Here is a 17695-nt window from a genome sequence, read left to right as displayed (position 1 = left end):
CTTACTATACACCCTATCCACAGTTACAATCTCTGTTCATAAGACCATCTTGTCGTACAATGCACATTATGCCACAATTACAGCCACTATCCCTGAGACCATCTTGACTACACAAAATATCCCATGGTTACAGTCCTTATTCCTTAGACCATCTTGCCTTACTAAACTCACTATCCCACAGTTCATCATTCCACTGACATGATCTTGCCTCACTATACACACTATCTCACTGTTAAAGTCTCTACCCTGCAGAACATTGTGCCATACAGGCCCAGATTTGTGACAAAGGCCTAGGGTGGCAGAATTTTAGTGGGGCGGCATGCTGCCCAACCACACCCGCATTGGTCCCTAAGCACTGGGGATTCGCAGGAGATACAACAGTTTTTGTGCCCCAATCCCCAGTTTTTAAAATTCCCTGTCCACCAATCCCCAGAACTCTGAAACCCAAGGCTAAAAATTTGCGCATGTGCAAAAAGGAAGATGAAGGAATAGGGGTGATGAACGGCAGCAGGCCTAGGGGTGCCAGCTATGTAAATCCGGCCCTGGTGCCATATACACATTATCCCATAGTTAAAAATTCTATTCCAAATAATATCTTGCCTTACTAGTCACACTATCCAATAGCTACAGTCCTTTCCCCTGAGAACCTCTTGCCTTACTATTAGAGATGCACTGAATCCAGGATTCGGTTCGGGATTCGGCCTTTTTCAGCAGGATTCGGCCGAATCTTTTTGGCTGGCCGAACCGAATTTGCATATGCAAATTAAGGATGTGGAGGGAAATCACGTTACTTTTTGTCACAAAACAAGGAAGTACAATTTTTTTTACCCTTCCCACCCCTAATTTGCATATGCAAATTAGGGTTCAGATTCGGTATTCGGCCGAATCTTTCACAAAGGATTCGGGGGTTCGGCCGAATCCAAAATAGTGGATTTGGTGCATCCCTACTTACTATACACACTATTCCCCAATTACAGCTCATTCCCCTCATCTTTTTTTTCATTATAGCTTTATGGAGTATTCAAGGAAAGAAAAGTTGGAAGAGAAAGAATGAGAGAGCAAACAGAAAATGGAATCATGGGCGGAGAGTGAAGAAAGGATGACGGTGAATGAGGGAAAAGGAGGATGGGGCATTTTTGTCAAGTCAAAGAATTGATTTAACCCTTCAGTACCCAGCAGATGTATTTGGACTCCAGACTAATGTCTCACCCCTCTCTGTACACTACTTCTGTGCACCTCTGAAGATGGAATCTTCCCCAGTAGAGGAGTAAAGTACTTCCCCAGTCTGACCCGCACCAAACTCAAACCCACAGCAGTCGCCCAAATTTCCACCCAAACCCCCCCAACATGTGGATTTTAGGTCAACCAGCACATCACTACAGGGGAAGAGTCAAATATGTTTTGGTATAACATGGAGGCAGCCGTGTGTTTTAGGTGTAGGTCATTTGGTGCAGTATAACTTGATGGCAAATGAAGAAAAGAACCCTTTATACACACATTACCATTAGAAGAAAGGAGGTTCTGCCTAAATATTCGGAAGTGGTTTTTTACAGTGAGAGCTGTGAAGATGTGGAATTCTCTCCCTGAATCAGTGGTTCAGGCTGATACATTAGATAGCTTTAAGAAGGGGTTGGATGCTGTCTAGCATGTGAGGGAATACAGGGTTATGGAAGAAACAACATAGTACAAGTTGATCCAGGGAATGTTTTTGGAGTCAGGAAGGCATTTTTTCACAAATTGGAAAGGCTTCAAATGGGGTGTTTTGCCTTCCATCAACTAGCAGTTAGGCAGATTAAAATAGAGTTAAAAGTTTGAACTTGATGGACGTGTGTCTTTTTTCAACTTAACTTACTATGTTACACTGATTATATATACAATAATGCATGTGGGACTGCAGGAAAGCTGCAATTGCCCCATTAGCTGTGTTGTATCACCTGCAATTTCTTAAGAAATCAGTGGTTCTATGATCCGGAAGTCATCTAAACTGACATGTTCTTAGATGTAACACTCACTGCTGAGTTCTAAACTGTCTCTGAAAGCAATTTCAGCACAAAACAAACATGAAGAACACAGAACAGGCACACGGAATTGCATCCTCCACGAGGGGGTGATCCCGAGTCTATTATGTCAAATGGCTGCAAACACCTTTGGAAGAGTTTGTATGTGCTGGGAATCAGCAGAAAAGAAGATGGAAAGCTACTGGAGCATATTTTGGGAGACAGATATTTAAAACTGACAACCAATTTAGTACTTTTATTGCCAGACAGGTTTTGAACTCTTTTCCTTTAGGGGTGTTACCTGGGAAGGTCTGAGTTTACCCAGGAAAATCATTTTTTTTCAGGACAATGTTAGCTTTCAAACTCTACTAGAATGTTGGTGTCATTCCACTTCTGTAATAAGATATAGGCTTCTAAGTGCGATATGAAGAAGATCGGCAAGCACTCTGAAAACCTCTCTTACGCTAACAAAACAAAGAGAGTTACAGTCAGTGACTCAAGAAGTATGCAAAAACAATATCCCCTACAGCTGGGGATTAACCTTTCACTTACTTATAAATAAAGATGGTAAGCAACACACTCTGCAATCCCCGAAATGCTTTCCCACTGGCAATAAAGCCAGTGGGAAAGCATTACAGGTAGATTTGCATAAACTCTATTTTGAGTATAATCTTGTCTATTCCTAGAAAGTTTATCTTTCTTCTTGAGTATCTTGGAAAGGTTTAGGTGTGACACTGCGCGGTAACTGGAGGGTTTTTTGTGTGATGCTGTGCTGTGACTGGGGGTTAGCTGTGACGCTGTACTGTGACTGAGGGGTTAGGTGTGATGCTGTGCTGACACAGTGGTTTCCGTATGACGCTGTGCTGTGAGTGGGGATTACATGAAGGCTTTCAATAAGTTTGATTTCAAATATATATATATATATATATATATATAATGATTCAGAAAGTACACGCACTCCAAAATCCAATGTTGGGTGCTTGGTCAAAGGCCTTGATAAAGCCCCCAACGAGGGCCAAAAGGTTGGATACAGGAGTGATTACTCAATAAAATTGATTGGAAAATAATTGGAGTGCTGGTCCATTATATAATGACCCCAATCTAGGGTAACCCAACTTTCCCTGGGCTGGCACATCATACCCCACCCAAAATTTGGTGCAAGCTTAAATTAGTGTTCATAACAGATGTATGGGAGACGGACAAGGTCATACCACTGCAGCAATTGCACACTGCCAGAGAACTCCCCCTCACGCAGTGGCTGGTACATCACAGACTCACAACAACCCTAATGGATTTTCTCCGACACCCTGATCAGTCGGTGGTCAACTCCTAGTTACTGACACCCTGCTGGAAAGTAACTTTAGAAGGAAAATGTCGGTCCTGTATAAGCAACTGTGCAAGCCAGTATATGTAGACCGTGAAATACGGGCAGTGTCGGACTGGGACACCAGGGGCCCACCAAAAAACCCTAGACCAGGGGCCCACCAAAAGTTTTAGACCAGGGGCCCACTCTCAGTACTATTTTCTTCCTCTCCTCACTCAACCTCTATTCTCCTAGTCTCTTTTCTTTACATACTATAATCTATTATTCCATCTATTTAGCCTCTTTGTTCTCATAGAAATAGGGAATGGCCATGAAATAGGCCAAACATTTAGCAGCTGTCACCTGGGCCCACGGGGACTTTTCCTGGTATCCCGGTGGGCCAGTCCGACACTGAATACGGGCCAGGGTAGCGTGGGAGGAGGATGTAGGTACGATCTCAGATGAGTAATGGAAATGGGTATTGAGTACTCCCAAGATAGTGGCGCATTTATACAGACACAGTCTACTACAGCTGTACCCAATACACAGAACTTTCTACATACTACAAAGATTACATGTCAAGAAAATATTGCCTTCCCCTTATGTCCAACGTGTAAGACAGAGTCAGCCACCTTTATACATAAGCTGTGGGGTTGCCAGAAAGTGGTGCTATCCACAATTTTACCGGGATGGGGTAAAGGGGATGTTAGGAACTGCCTATTAACAATTGACTTGAATGAAACCCCAAAGTTACAGAAACAATGCCGGAGACCATATTGCCTTGCTATACACACTCCCTGAGTAACCGCAACAATTCAGACCATCTTGCCTTACTGTACATACTATCCCACAGTAACAGCTACAAACCCAGAGACACTCTTGCCTTACTAAACACTATCTCACAGTAACAGCAACAATCCCGGGGGCCATCTTGCTTTACTAAACAACTATCCCCCAGTAACAATCCTGGAGACCATCTTGCCTTGCTATACATACTCCCACAGTAACAGCAACAATCCAGTAGACCGTTTTACCTTGCTATACACACTATCCTACTGTTACAACAACAATCCTTTTGATCCTCTTGCCCTACTATTCACACTATCCCATAGTTACAGCAACGATTCTGGAGACAATCTTTCCTTGCTATTCACACTATCCCATATTTACAGCAATAATATTCATACTCACACACAGACACAGGCAGAATTAGCATTTCACCCACATAAAAGCAGCACCATTTTCTCTCTCACACACAGCATCATGTGATCAGTATGGGACTCATACAAAGTAAAATGTATGGAGCTGGTGCCAGGCAGAAACAGCTGCAGTGTTTTCTGGAGAGAGAGCGGCCTTATAATACACACCATCCCACAGCAACAATCCTGGAGACAATCTTGCCTTGCTATACACATTATCCCACAGTTATAGCAACAATCCTCAAGTCAATCTTGCCTTGCTATACACACTATCCCACAGCAATAATATCCATACTCACACACAGACACAGGCAGTATTAGCATTTCACCCACATGGAAGCAGCACAATTTTGTCAATCTGTCACTCACACAGCATCATGTGATCAGGGTGGGACTCTAAAAAGATACAAAGTAAAATGTATGGAGCTGGTGCTAGGCAGAAACAGCTGCAGTGTTTACTGGAGAGAGAGAGAGAAAGAGAGAGAGGGGCAAAGAATCATCACTTACTGGTGCCTTAACTTCCATTATAGGGCACTTATCCTGTTTGTTGGAAAAAAAACACAGGGGGTCACGTGCCCCCCTTTATGGATGCCTTCTGTATGTCAGAGGTTCTAGAACTTAGTGACAGGAAGGCTCCCACCACATGAAGGAGGGTCCGGTGCTTTAAAGGAAAATTCAACCCTTAAAGGGGAACTATCGCGAAATTAAAAATTGGTAAAAACAATCATTACATGAAGTTATTCAAATGTCTAAATATAATGTATTAAAAAATGTTTACAGTTTTTAAAATATTGCAGTCTTTCTAGTGAATCCATGCCAGCTGCTTCTCTCCTACCTGCCTCTGGCTAGCTCTGGCGTCGGAGTCGAGTTTTTCTGCATAACAACTCTGTTCTCTATCTCATTGGCAGTCAGAGCTGTCAATCAGAAACTGTATAAAGCTAGGAAAGAAAGGTAGACTGTAACACGGTCCTTCTCTCCCGTGAGATTCATCCCCCTCCATCCCCCCTGCAGTCAGCCAACATCGTAGTTTTTACAAGTTTTACTCAGTAACATGAAGACTTTTGCTCTCCGTCTGAAACTCCCCCTCCCTCCCAGAAACGAGGCAGTAGGAAATAAAGGTGGACTTGCTAAACGTGTGTAAATCCCAGCCGCACATTAGTCTGTATGCCAGCACTGAGACGCACAAATGTTACATAAGCACAAAATGAAACCGGAGCAGCAGCACATTCACTACTCGCGTCTCAGTGCTGGCATACAGACTAATGTGCGGCTGGGATTTACACACGTTTAGCAAGTCCACCTTTATTTCCTACTGCCTCGTTTCTGGGAGGGAGGGGGAGTTTCAGACGGAGAGCAAAAGTCTTCATGTTACTGAGTAAAACTTGTAAAAACTACGATGTTGGCTGACTGCAGGGGGGGTGGAGGGGGATGAGGATGAGTCAGGGGAGAGAAGGCTGCTGCAGGGGGGCTGGCTGAAGGTGGGTGAGGTTGGCTACAGGTGGGTGAGACTGGTTGCAGGGTGAGACTGGTTGCAGGGGGCGGCTGCAGGAGGTGGCTGGCTGCAGGGGGGCTGGCTACAGAGGGGGACTGACTACAGTAGGGGTGATGGCTACAGAAGGGGGGGACTGCTCCCAGCTTGTTCCCCTGCCGCTAGGAAATAAGCAAAGTGGGGTATTGAGAGGCCCCTGGGACGCAATCGCTCAGGGGCTCCAAGGTAGCAGCAGGCACGTGATTTCTACGTGTCCTGCTGCTGCCTGTGCTACCTATACCTGCAGCACCACCCAGTCCCTGGATCTTCACTGAAGACTACTACTACTCTTCGTGGGACCCCCTCCTGCAACCCCAATAGATTGTCATGTGTTTTCCAGGTTAGTGTTACACATACACACACACACAAACACACACTTATTACACACACATACATTTTTGGGGATCGGGGGGGTTACATACTCACACACTTGTACCCGCACACACACGAACATAACACGTAATTTTGAGAATTGTACACACGCATACGCACACTATTTTGTTGTTTTTTTTTCTTATTGTATAATTTTTTTTTGCCTGAAAAAAATGTTTTATTGCCCTTGTGAATAGCGTACAGTACTGCACAATACCTTTTGTATGTTATTTTGCTGATTATTTCGCAATTTTAGTGAGTTTGTGCATATTTAGCAATTTTTTAGCATGTTAAGCTGTTTTATTGCATTTTCAGCTCTGCATAGGTGTTGTTCGCTTGTTTCTTTCCGTAAAACATATTTGCCCATGCTAAAATAGTCAAAGTGATTATGACTGCTGATTACACTAGGCGGGAAAAAAAAAGCATTGATTTTTGTGGTTTTATTGGATTTTATTGATTTCGTGATTTTATCGCATTTACCACTGTTCTTTGTTACTTAATTTTGCTCATGTAAATTTTGTCTGCTATATATCCATTTGGGGGTCTCTGTGCGCCACATGGTTTGGTAAATCTATGCATATTGGGCATCAATGTGTTCCATAGACCCCATGCGTTCATATTTTGGATGCTTTAGGACTGAACTACATGGTGCAACTTCTTCAGATCCGACACGCTGAGAGGAAGCGCATACGACAAGATGGATGCACCGAATATAATGTACAGTAAGTAATAGAAATATCGCACCTACAAACTGCATGCATTCAATTACTGTCGAATGAAGACGCAACGTGCGGCATTTGCATCCAACAGTCATGTCAGATGCATGCAGTTTGTAGGTGCAATATTTTTATTACTTACATTATATTCGGCGCACCGGTCTTGTTGCATGCGCTTCCTCTTAGAGTGTCGGATCTGAAGAAGTTGCACCATGTAGTTGAGCCCCTATGCTGATATGTTACGAAATGTGGGGTAAATAATGGGGTAAAATGCAAGCTTTGTGATGATTTAAAGAAATTTAATAAAGGGCATTATGTTTAGCATAATTTTGCAGTTTGGTAGTTTGTAGTGGCAATAAATATTTACCCGTTTTAGATTAGTTGGAATATTTACTTTCAGAAAAAATATGGTTTTCTAGGGTAATGCACGTGCCGGGTGCTTATAGTGTAACAGTCAGTGTCATGTGAAAATTTATATGTACTATTTGAATTTGGGGGTCTCTGTATGCCACATGGTTTGGTAAATCTATGCATTAAGGCATCAAACTATTCAGTAGACCCTATGGGGCAAATTCACTAAGATTCGTAGTTGCGCCAGGCGTAACTTCGCCACACTTCGCCAGGCGTAGTTTCGCCAGCGCTTCGCAAATTCACTAAAATCCGAAGTTGCGCTCAGGGGTAGCATAAGGTTGCGAAGTTGCGCTAGCGTTGATTCGCTAAGTAAAGCGAAGTTACACTAGCGAAGTCTAATTTGCATACGGCGCGAAATTCAAATTTCAATGGAGGAATACGTATCAGCACTACAAATGGCTAGAAAACCTTCAAATCATCAAATAAAATTTTTATTTTGCCCTACACATGTGCCCACTGTCTAGGTAAGTTGCCATGAGTCAGGAAATGTAGGGGGGAAGGAGGGGAGCCCCAAAAATTTTTTCGATCTTTTTCAGCCTATCACCTTTTTTTTTTTACTTTTTCTGAAACAATCCCTATCTACTCTATTGCGCTTCGCCAGGTCTGAGGTGGCGAAGGAAGTCTAGCGTAAAAGGTGGCGTTCAGTACACTGCGCGCGTTAGTGAATTTGCGTAGTTACGTCGCTAGCGAAACTTCGCCAGGCGTAAGGGTGCGAAGTAACACTAGCGAAACTACGCCAGCGTTCGTTAGTGAATTTGCGCAGTAACGAAAATGACAAACGCTAGCGAAGTAACGCTAGCGTTCGGCGCTTCGGCGCTTAGTGAATTTTATGTGTTCATATTTAGGATGCTTTATGCTGGTAAGTTACAAATGTGGGGTGTATATAATGAGGTAAAATGCAAACTTTGTGATGATTTTCAGAAATTATATAAAAAAACTAAGTTTAGGGTAGTGTTGCTGCTTTGCCATACAAAGATATATTTACCCATTTTAGATTTGGCAGAATGTGTGTTTTCTAAAAATATGATGTTTTCTTTTGATGACTTACTTATTTGCCACTTTTGGCCAAACATTAATCAGGCAGTGTATTCAAATTTGTTACCACTACGCTAATTCACTAAAATTTGAAGTTGCATCCTGGGCGCCAAACGCTGGCGACTTTTCGCTATCGATACTTTTTCAGTGCGACCATTTCATAGCGAATATTTGTTAGCGTTCGGTTGTGCCTAGTGAAGATTCACTAGTAATCTTAAGTTTAGGTCAGTTTCAATATGGGAGGCGCTTAAAAGTTGCATACATGTCTTTTTTTAGAGATGTTGGTATAAATGCTTGAAGTTGCAACTTTTTATTATGGCATGGGTGAGTGTGAGAGAGATAGGAGTGGCTGGGGTGAGTGTAAGTGAGATATTAGTGGCTGGGGTGAGTGTGCGAGAGATAGGAGTGGCTGGGGTGAGTGTGAGAGAGATAGGAGTGGCTGGGGTGAGTGTGAGTGAGATATTAGTGGCTGGGGTGAGTGTGCGAGAGATAGGAGTGGCTGGGGTGAGTGTGAGTGAGATATTAGTGGCTGGGGTGAGTGTGCGAGAGATAGGAGTGGCAGGGTGAGTGTGAGAGATAGGAGTGGCAGGGGTGAGTGTGAGAGTAGAAGGTAAGCATGACAGGGGTGAGTGTGAGAGATAGGAGTAACCATCCCGGCTCCAGCAGGAGGAGTACATTCAGAAAGCTTTAGTGACAGTAAGAGGCACGGGCCTCATGCAAAGGGGAGATCCCTAGGAGCCCATAGGCTGGCATAGTAAGGCGGGAAAACCAAGCTTCCAGAAACTGAGCGCAGAGCCTTAGGCAGCATTGAAGGAACACAGGCAGTACTAATGGGTTGTCTCCTCTTCCCACAAGTAGCACTCTAGACTCTTGCTAGGGTTGCACATCTCCAGGGCAGTGAGTCCATTCAGGAAGGCCCTCCTAGTCCAGCAGCACCTGTTCCCTGATTGCTTCTTGGGCCAATTTGTACAGAGCGTATCTGCTACTAAACCTGAACCTTATAGCCCTAATTCAACCTGAATGGCTGCTCCATGGCTCTGTTTCTGAAGCAAACACCCCAGGGCAACAGTACATTTATTAACATGTCATATTTTGATATTACTGTTCCTCTAAAACACATTGACAACACAAAAAAAAATGGGAACACACAAAGACACAGATTTATACACAAAAAATTACTGGGAGACTAAAACATACACAAACGCACTGTCACACAAATACATTTATAGACAGGGTGATTTCAAACAAAGGTGCTAATTTGTACCAGTTCAATTACCCATATTTTGCACCTTTTAGTAAGTAGCCTGTTCAAAGTGAATTGCTGGCTGGTTGTTATTGACCTACAGAGACATATGAAACATGTGAGGTGCAATGTGCAAAAAGTAGGTGCATAATACCCTTTTTTTTTTTTATATCTGTACAATATTTACCAAGCTCTGTCCTTCCTTTGATCTGGGAGAATGCAAAAATCTCATTCTGCCAATAATATCAGCATTTTCACACTATAAAAGTATAACAGCCTTGCTATTCTCAGAATGAGATTCCAGAGAATGCAGTTGGTGTGTGGATGCTTTGAATTCAGCATGAAGAGGGTGGGACTTCGCTAGTTGCTACGTGACATCACAGTGGGGGTATAGCCACTCCCATTCAGCAATTGCTTGAACTGGCTCTCAGAGAAAGCATTCTAACTCACTGTAATATTATTGAATGCCTTTCAAAAAGTAAGCATTTCTGTTAAATGAATATATTTAAGAATATTATTATTTTCATCCTATCCATCCGCTGGGAAAATTAGATTTTCACGATAGTTCCCCTTTAACTACAAAAACCCCTAGCATACATAAACCAAACCCCCTCCAGGGAAATGCCCCTAACTTTTTACTTACCCCTTGGTGCAGATTCAGGGATCGCAGTTCATGGCAGCCATCTTCCGGGTCTTTGGTAATCTGAGAATGAGACCGGCGGAGCGGCACATGTGCAGTTGGAACAATTTCCGAAGCACAGGAAGAAGACAGGAATACCTGGAAGAGGGCTGCCGTGAACTGCAATCCCTGAATCTGTACCGAGGGGTAAGTAAAAAGTTAGGGGCATTTCCCCAGGTAAGTAAAAAGGAGGGGTTGTGTGAGTGTTTGTATGCATGTGCTATGGGGTTCATTTGGTGGGGTCGAACCCCCCCTCACAGCTCCTAGAGATGTTTTGTGTGCTTTCCAAGATTACACCCTTAAAGAAGAAATGTTATATAAAGCTAACTATGTTACAACATGATGCATGAGGGAAGTAAAATTAAGCTATTCCAAGATGTATCCTAGGAAACCCTGGCTAAAAGAAAAGTTTTAAAATCGTTCACTGACATTTTAAGAGAAACTGGCTTCAATTCTCCCCTGTCCTGATAACAGTGTTAAATTAAGGAGAGAGGTATGCACTACTGTCAGGCACACTGGGGGAGAGGGGCGAGTTTGGGCATCAGAAGAAGGGCCCTTCAGTTCCCATGGAGGCAGAGGCAGGTCAAGCTGGCCGGCAGCACTAGGCAACCCAAGTGGCCAGCTCCCAGCCCCACCTGCAGCGAACACAAGAGTGTGTACTAATAACCCACCTGCTGCATATGCTGGTGACCTGGCATTCAAATACCCAGCAAGCAGTGGTGGTACAAGGCCCCAAACATGGGTAGGCAGCAGATAAGGTACGTGCCTAGCGCCCCCCTGGATTCTGCTCCTAGGCACGTCTTTTCTGCTTAACCCTAGTTGAGCCATTCCTGGTGGGTCCAGGACTTTCTATCCCAATGCTGCCTTTCCCCTCACCATATGACAAATGGCAGACAAATGGCAGCAACATTGTCTGTGTTCTCCTTAAGATACAGAAGAGTTTTTTGGGGTTTGATGTCTCCACTTACCTGCCTGGGATCCAACAATCTCCCTGGGGATAGAATCCTACACATGAGGGAGACATGGCACACTACTGCCAGATACAAGAAAATGGTATGTACAGTACTCCTAGAACAAGAGAAGAAAATACACAAGTAATATTTACATTCCTGACCCCTCTTTTATGTATAGTTTTCATTATACCTATACATCCCTATACACTATTCAGCTTGTATACAAGAAATTCCATTGCAAGAAAAACAAAGCTAATATTGTGTTCCTTCAAGAACCCCATTTAAGAGAAAATTCTGTACTGTCACATACAACTTGTGATTCTATTTGGGCAATGATAGTATAAAGAAAACCTACAGAGTGTCAATAATGATCCATAAAATACTTCCTCTCACTGTATCCCTTTCAATGGCAGGCAATTTGGGGCTTTTGGTACTATTAATGAGTTTTTAAACATTTTGTGCACTTTCACTTTGGGCGCATTTGATGGGGCTTTTAGTTTTACTAGGAAAACTATAAATCATTTCCGCATTCAAAATAAACTTTTTGTGTAATTCCCCTTCTGTAACAAGATATAGGCTTCTAACAGTCTGAAAAAAATCATATTTCCAAAAACTTAAAGACATACATCACAAAAAATAAATTTATGTTCACAATTACAGCTGATTTGTAAAGTCCCATGTCTCCTTAATGTGACAATACATGATGTTCTATGTTCTATGTAAATTTATGACAGGTCAAAAACCTCCAGCAGTAACAAAAACATTTTACATTGATCCACAGCATGGAGAGTAAAGGAAGAGCAGGTCATTTTCATTTCATTCCACCGACCCCATAGAAGCAATCCCCAATACTAATCACAAGAAATAGATCAATAAAGAGCAATATTTTTTAATTGTTTAGTGTCAGTTACCATGAATACTGGGCCGAATGAAATCCATTATAATGTGAGGATTGCATAAGACAGTGCCTCATTTGCAAATGCAATCATACACCCATGGACAGAAAGTCTAACATCAGCCCAACTATATGGAACAAGGGGACACATTTATTATCAAGTGTAAGACAGTTGACTGGAAATGACTGAAGCCAGTTCTATATAAAGGAAGAGCTGAACTGGTTGTTATACTGCAAAGGTGGGTCAAAGGTGCTCACCGAGGGAAAGAATAAAGAGGTGCAGCAGAGCAGGGATCAAGAACAGATCACTGTCATCAGAACAGCAAGAATGGATTTAATTCTGTGGGCCACTGACTCACTGTAGCTAGGAGCTGTGTTATGCGCCTCTCATAGAGACATTCTCACGGTGCAGGTCAGGGCCAGCAAGTGAACCGTAATGTTTCATGTGTTCTGTACCCTGAGGACTGATCTGTTACAGATCAAAACAATCTGTCTTTCGGAGAGATGCTTGAATAAGATGTTCTTAACTTTTCCATCACTGCCTGAAGTTTTGTACCAACCCCTAGGTAACTGTCTGCAAACACTCATCTGCTTACTGTGTAGCGCCGGCCATAAGCATGGCACTGTACATGCACATCAAAAATTGATTGCTTTCACAAAATCATCAACTGTATCAGTACCTGTTAAATACATTTCTTGTTCCAGCACTGTGTCATTGGGCTCCTTCAAACAGCCAGTATATTATTTCCCTCCTGTATGTGTTGAATATGACCTTTCTTAGTGCACTAGCAACTTTTTGTTTATGGATCCGCGCACACACATATTTCTGCAGTGGGGAAAGTGCCCCTTCCGGTAACAAAAAGTTGCTGTTGCTATGGGACCATGCCGGGTCAAAGGAGAACAAGCACCACTACTGCAGAGTGAGTAAACTCCGGGTGTTCAGTGTATCTATTACATTACATTGGACTGTTTTATTGCACAACATAATACACTGTAGTACAACCCGTTTTACAACAGTCAGCTGTAAACACTTAAGGTCGACTCAATTAAGGATACTTTACATCTGTTGAATCAAAAAAGCAGAACAGGTTCCAAGGTTAAACCATGTCATTTGAAAATGACTTTGTGCGTTCTAACTGTGATGTTTTGGTGAATCACATAAAGTCAATGAGTCAGCCTATTGTAGGAGGTAACCGTGTCCCTATAGGCCTCTAGCTGCAAAGCCAGTGCTCAGAGAGAACAAAAGGGAAGAGCAAAGCCGAGAGATCTGTGCCAAAACGAGCTCCTGAGGAATGAGAACATAAGCAGAGGGCTTGTTTGCAAATCCATCCTTCTCTCAGCAGGTAGCTGGAGCATATACATTTTAGGGGCCGTTTCAAACAGAATGCCAGGGCTAGACGGAATGGGAATCAGAGATGGTTAGAGTTGTGTTTCCAGTTGTTTTCCAATTAAGAAGACGCGTGCCTCTCATTCCAAATAGAGGCCACTTAGGAACTCATTAACCTACATGATAAGGCTCTGAGAGCTGCTGAAGGAGAGATACAGAATCTGATACTTGAGAACTGATTTCTGGAAATGAAAAATTGCATAGAAGAAGAAGAAAAAAAGAATAGGCATTGAAACAATAGTTTTTCAACTGCATGAAAGAAGCTCAGTGTCCACCAAGTCCTAATACAACAATTGGCTGGTCCCAGACCAGAGAAAAGTGTTCAGTGTTCTAGAACTAATTAACTTCCATTATATACCCTGCAGCCATGGTACTAATGTGATGCCTGTACACAATCACAGATCACAGTGACACAAGAACAGCTATGTTGGTAGTCTTTTATTGGCAGCCAAGGACAAAAACAGCAGGAACTATTCAAGGCATTGTGCCCAAAACAGACCCTTGATGAATTACATTAAACTATCTCTTAACAAATACTTTGCAGATGATTCTGATGCAAGTATATAGGAAGTGGTTTTGGGGGCTATGCCACAAAGTATCAATGTGCCCCCTAACATAGAAAACATAAAAATGCAGATCAGTGCATAAAACTGAATATGCGCAAGTAACTGCTTGTGATGGAAGTACTGGTTCTGAGCTGTATCTACATGGGCTCCACCCTTTGACTGGAACACCAAGTACCTGACTAGCACTGCTTTCACACAGTGTCAAAACTTGGAATTTCAAATAATGTATCTGGTCTTACAAAGAGATGAGGGAAACAGATTCCAGCCTAGTATGATTGATATAATTAGTGTTGGTCCTTGCAAGGTAGATATAATACCAGTGCTTGTATAATCCCCCTGCATATTTGATGTCTACTTATCTAAAAAACAGTAGTCTCAACTAAGGTAGTAGGCAGGGGGTTGTTCATACAGATCTCAGGGTCTCTAGTTAACTGATCCAATAATTCACAGTTATTGATTTATAATAAAAATAACAAGGAAATAAACACATTTAATTAACAGATTGGGCAGAATGTATTTTATTCTATTTATTTTTCTCATGCTGAAAATGTTGCATAAAAGTGCAGACTGATCCTTCAAAATGCTGCCAGTGGTCATGACGGGGACTTGGCTGACCAAACAGACAAATTTCCATAGTATGTTTTGCCACTCGTATACAACTCATATGTCTCATGTATTATTCCACTTCTCTCTGGATACTCAGCGTTACCTTGTTTTTAAGTGCATTCAGTAACTGTGATGGGTATATCAGTGTCATGTGGGCCTCTTTATCAAATTTGGGTTTGGAAGCTGGAGTTCCCTTTTAATGAAGCTCAGGGATTCTGCTCAGCAGGGACAACAATAAGAAATGTATCAGCTTAATGTATCAATTTAGAATAGTTTACAGGGTCAGCGACCACCCCCCCTTCCCAGAGCTGCTTTAGAAGGTGAAACATGGCACTTTTATATTAGAAAAACAGTCACACATAGAAAATAGAAAGCAATTGGAAAAAGTCTTTATTTCGGATGAAACCAACTAGGTGTTTGAAGGTAAACATCCCCGTTAATATAACGAGTCGGAGAAAAATGACTAAACGAAATGTGTATCAGAATGGTAGCTATTCTCCATTATTTATTTTATCTCTTATTTTTAAAGCGCACTTTGCAGATTTTATACATCATTCACATCAGTCCCTGCACCAGTGGAGCTTACAGTCTCATCCACACACACAGTAACATAGATTTTATCAGGTGCCGAGTAACTGCCTGTTCTTGAAGTGTGGGAGAAAACCAAAGAACTAAACTAAAAGTTTGTCTTAGGTTTGGGTTTGGTTTAGGTTTGTAGCCGTTGTGGGGCTTGCTCAGGCTGGTACTGGCAAACTGAAGGCAGACAGGAGAAAGCAAAGCTAAATCATTTTAAAGTAGTATTCTCACTGTACTTTATTATCAGCAGTGCAACTTTCAAATAAAAAGTTCAGCAAAATATTCACGTGCCCAAAGGTTCTGGGTTAATTTGATGAAGGACCCTCATTCCTTGGGGTCTATATGGATTTTTCCACCCAGACATGGTATTTGCTACCTTTCTGTCCGATCCCCTCTGCTGCAGCTCTCCAGAGAGTCACCTTCTCTCTCACCAGTCCATACACAGACTTTCACAGCACCTGCCTCCAAACAGGTTGCCAGAGTAGACACATTTGGAAAAAACACTGTGACAACATGTGTCAAACTTTTGCTTTTCTTCCTTTGTGATGATGTTCTACCATGCCGATTTCATTTATTATGTTTCTGTCCTTCCTCTTCCCTTTATTATAGACATCTCCATGTTGTTCCTAACTCTTTTCTTGTTTATGCAGGTCTTTATGTTTCACCTACCTCTGGTATTTATTATATTGGTTCCATGTTGAACCTTCCTTATTATTTTAGGCTTCATTAGGAACGCTGGTCTCTTGGAATTTGGTGCTTCCTTAGTCTCCATGCTGCAATTTCTGCTTGTCTTTACTAGATTGGTTTCTATGTTTTAACTTTTACTTATGTTTGTTATGCAGGTCTAAACATTGTAAATTCCACTAACCTTTGTTAAACTCATTTTCATAATGTAGATTTTACCTTGTCTTGATGATGCTGTTTTACCATTTCTGTAGGTTAAACAAGCTTATTTGAATTGGGTCAAATACAAGGGTGGAATTAGAAGCGATGTCAACCCTACCAGATAAGATTTAGAGCAGGGCCGGAACTAGGGGTAGGCAGAGTAGGCATGTGCCTAGGGCGCAAAGCTGGGGGGGCACCAGGCACACGCCTTCACTGCTTCTCCTACCCCCTAGTCCTGCATGTGAGCTTCTCCGGTTCTTAGGCGTATGCGTGCATTTGGTTTTTTGCGAATTGCGCACATTTGGTTTTTCGCACATTTGTTTTTTTTGCGCATGCGCGCCTGAGGGCGTTATGCCTGGCCAGGCTGCCTAGCCGGGTTGGCCCGGCTCTGATTTAGAGAAATGGTTTTATACCCGTGATGATGGTCCAGCACAAAAATAGTGGGCACATGGATTCAGAGTTTAGAAATATGGAAGGAGCTTCTTTGTTATGGACCTTGAATGTGAGCATTTTGAATTTGATTTGAGATAAAACTGGAGCCTGTGAAGGGACCTGCATAGCTGGTAATGAATGGTAACAATGACGGAATAGTCCAGTGGCAGTGTTTAAAACAGACTGAAATTATGAAAGATGGTATACACTGGAATGTCTGCAAGGCTCACTGTGGTTCTTGACAGCGAGAACAGTGAGGTTGTGGAATGCACTGCCAGGTGATGTTGTGATGGCTGATTCTGTTAATGCTTTTAAGATGGGCTTGGATTATATTTGGACAGACATAATATCAAAGGCTATTGTGATACTAAACTCTATAGTTAGTATAGATATGGGTATATATAATTGGTAGGGAGGGGTGTGTGTATGGATGCTGGGTTTTTTTTTGGAGGAGTTGAACTTGATGGACTTTGTCTTTTCTTAACCCGATTTAACTATGTAACTATGTTGCAGTAGTCATGTTTGGAAATAAGGTAAAGTCACAGATACAGTACTAGCAAAAGGATTTTGAAAAGTATCACTATGAGCCATAAAAAAAGACAGGAGTCAACAATAATAGCCACCCTCTTACTTACCTCTAGTAGGTGTCCCTCTTGCGCATGTGCAGGGTAACATTTACATATATTACTGTACAATTTGCACTAGGGTCTCCTGGGAAAGGTAAGTAATAACCTTGATTTCAAGCTCCACCAATGTGAACGATGTATAATCTCTGTAAACAACTGCTGTGCATTAAAAATAACAGCTAATAAATATTAATCACAGTTCTGCATTTATTTTTTTTCCTAGGGCTGATGCATTTTTTTCGTAAAACAATGTACTGGGTTAAAAATTATTCAATTTATCTAAATT

This window comes from Xenopus laevis, chromosome 5S (genome assembly GCF_017654675.1).
Source record: "Xenopus laevis strain J_2021 chromosome 5S, Xenopus_laevis_v10.1, whole genome shotgun sequence".
Classification (NCBI taxonomy): Eukaryota; Metazoa; Chordata; class Amphibia; order Anura; family Pipidae; genus Xenopus; species Xenopus laevis.
This window is presented reverse-complemented; position numbering follows the sequence as displayed.